The sequence below is a fragment of the Pteropus vampyrus genome, unplaced genomic scaffold, assembly GCF_000151845.1.
Source record: "Pteropus vampyrus isolate Shadow unplaced genomic scaffold, Pvam_2.0 Scaffold1, whole genome shotgun sequence".
Classification (NCBI taxonomy): domain Eukaryota; kingdom Metazoa; phylum Chordata; class Mammalia; order Chiroptera; family Pteropodidae; genus Pteropus; species Pteropus vampyrus.
This window is the reverse complement of record NW_011888782.1, coordinates 27,566,295-27,569,301: the sequence shown is the minus strand read 5'-3', so window position 1 is coordinate 27,569,301 and position 3,007 is coordinate 27,566,295.

Below are 3,007 nucleotides of genomic sequence, written 5' to 3'. Positions count from 1 at the left end.
TTAGAAACTTTTGTTATGTTTTACACTCCCTGGTGAAAATTGCTTTTGATTAATTACTTTGTGTTCTAGGTGAGTATTAAAATACCCAATAGAAGATGAACACCCTCCCCCCCGCCACACACTAACATGAAACACATTAATTAAAATTTTTCCGGGATGTGAGCCTCATTCTGTCTATTTGAGACTTAATCCTAAAACTGTAAAGCTGCTTTCTGAAATTCTCCACTCCCCTAAATTCCAAATGTTTATGTTTCTTTAATTCATTATGTTTCTTTTAATTTTCCACAACCTTATACATACGCCAAATTTATGATTGTTTCTACATAACCCATACTTCACCCTCCTGTTCCCTTAATTTCCTGGCAAACAATACAATGGGCATATACTCATCAAATTTATACTCTTTATTTCTGATTTATTCTTCTGCTCATCTCCTTGACTATTTCTCAACTCCTTAGATTGGGCAAAAGAGAAAATCTAAAGATTCTTTACACTTTTTCCTCTTATAGCCTTGTAAAATATATACTTCTTGTTTCCATTACTCTACTCCAACTCATTTGCACTTCATATGACCCCTGCTTCCAGGTATAGAGTAACTCCTAAATAGAGAGCATTTCTATGTTAGTCTGTGCTTTCTAGGAAGCATATGCCAAGGTAGGATGAAATAGAAAGTTTTTTTGTTTTTTGGTTTTTGGGTTTTTTTTTTTTTAGAGGAAACACTGTGAGAAAAAATAGGAAAGGAGCTGGGGAAAGTCAAGAGTGCTTCCAGATCGCAATGTGAGTCTAAGTCTGAGCAAAGGAGAGAGGGAGGAATGTTGGGTAGAAGCTCTTGCCTGCCTTGTGGTTAATAGCAAGTTCAGCAATGCTGTCAGGGCCTCCTCTAGCCAAAGTCAGCCATCAGAGCAGAGCTGTTCCTTGTCTTCCAGGACCACAAGTGCCTTAAATATGTGTAGTCAGTGGCTGGGAACCACAGCTTCAGCACAAATGCACTGGTATACACTAGGGCCCAACACTAGGGCCCTTATTCAATGAAGCCCTTAGGGCTTCAAGGCAAAATTCCCAATCCTATCTTCCAAATTCTATTCTAGAAGGGGAAGGAGATTTTGAATAAAGAGGGAAAAAATGTTGGTACCATTTCTCCTTTTTCTAAAGTCTGCCGAACCACTCATTATTGTTCATAAATGAGTGCGAATATAGGCCTAGGGTTAGTGATTCACCTGTATCAGGGTAACTAAAGTAATATTTTCAGACCAAAAATAGAAAAATAAAGCATTGTCTAAAGCACTTGAAACACTTCTAAAATTCTTTCAAAACTTAAATAAAGTCACATAAATCCTCTAATTAAACCTAAATTTTCTAAAGTATCAACATCAAGATAAATAGGAATAATTATTCTTTCTTTCCTGTTTTAATTATGTGTGTTGTGGATTCGAACCTATTTCATTTTAAAAGTGCAATATTTCAGATACATTATGTTTAATACAGGCTGGAATAACCTGGAATCCTAAACATCATTTATGACATTTATGACATTTCTTCTATGGGGAAGTAGGTTCCAGTTTCCCAGAGACGAAAGAACTTTTGGGATACAACCTAATTGCAAGCTGGAGATCTCTTATATTGTTCAATAGCATACTGTGTGATCTTTGAAAAATATCTCCACCTCTGTTGTTTGAGCCTTCCCATACTACTCTGGAGCAGACAAGTAGCCAACAATTGTCTTTGATTTTTTTTCTCCATTTGAGATTCATACCTCAGTACCCAGAAACCTCTGCCCAAGCCTGCCCTCCTCATTTTTATTAACTACCTCTTCCCAATTTAAATTTAAACATATCTGTTCTGAAGCAAAACTCCTTTTTCATGATTGAAATCAGAAGAGTGGTTAACTTTGGAGAGAGGGTATTGACAGGGAGGGACATTAGGGAGCTCTTTGCGATGCTGGAAATGTTCTATATCTTTATTGCTTGGTGTTACATGGGTACATATAAATGTAAGAATTGTGCACATAAATGTGAGAATTAGTCAAGCTCTCCAATTCAGATTTGTGCAGTGTATATAATTATAGTTGAATTAATTTTTAAATTTTAGCTTCATTAAATTTATTGGTGTGACATTGGTTAATAAGGTTTTGAGTATACAATTCTATAACACATCATCTATATCGTGCATTGTGTGTTCACACAATGTCAAGTATTCTTCCATCACCATATATTTGACATCCTTTACCCTCTTCTATCTACCCCAGACCCCTTCCCTTCTGGTAACCACCATACTGATGTCTGTGTCTATGAGTTGTTTGTTTGTTTTGTTTGCTCATTCGTTGCTTTCTATTTTATATTGCACATATGAGTGAAATCATACGATTGTTGGTTTTTTTGCGTCTAATTTAATTTTTTTGAGCGCTCACTTGTTCTAAGTCTCATAAGTAATCTTATAAATTAATCAAAGATAGTGAATCATTGTTTATAGTGAGTTAAGTTTATCTTAGCTATATGACATATCTGCATCTTAATAAATACCATCATCGACTTTACCCCAAGTCACACAAATAGAGTGATGATAATGTTTAAAATTTTAAGTGCTGGGGGTTGGTTTTGGAATTTGTTTTAAAATGTTCTGTTTTGCATGTTTTCAAATCACCTTAATTTTTTTTTCAAGAGCTCTATTCCTGAGAGCGTTGTAATGCTAAAGCGGTTGAAGTATTCACATAACTAGCAAAGGTGCTAGTGGCAAATAGAGCTACAATGCAAGAACCTGTCAGTAGGAGCTAATTTTAAGAGCAAAATATAGTTGAAGAAAGTTTACACTCAGATTGGAAGGGTTAGATCAAGAAATTTTAGATAAGATCTTACCACTTCGAAGTTAGAGACTCATTTCAGAAGCCGACGACTATCCCCTCAAAAAGCATATAATTATAGATATATATGCTTATATATGTATATATGTGCTTATATATATGATTGTGCATTTATGTGCCATTTTATAGATGTATATATAAGTACATATA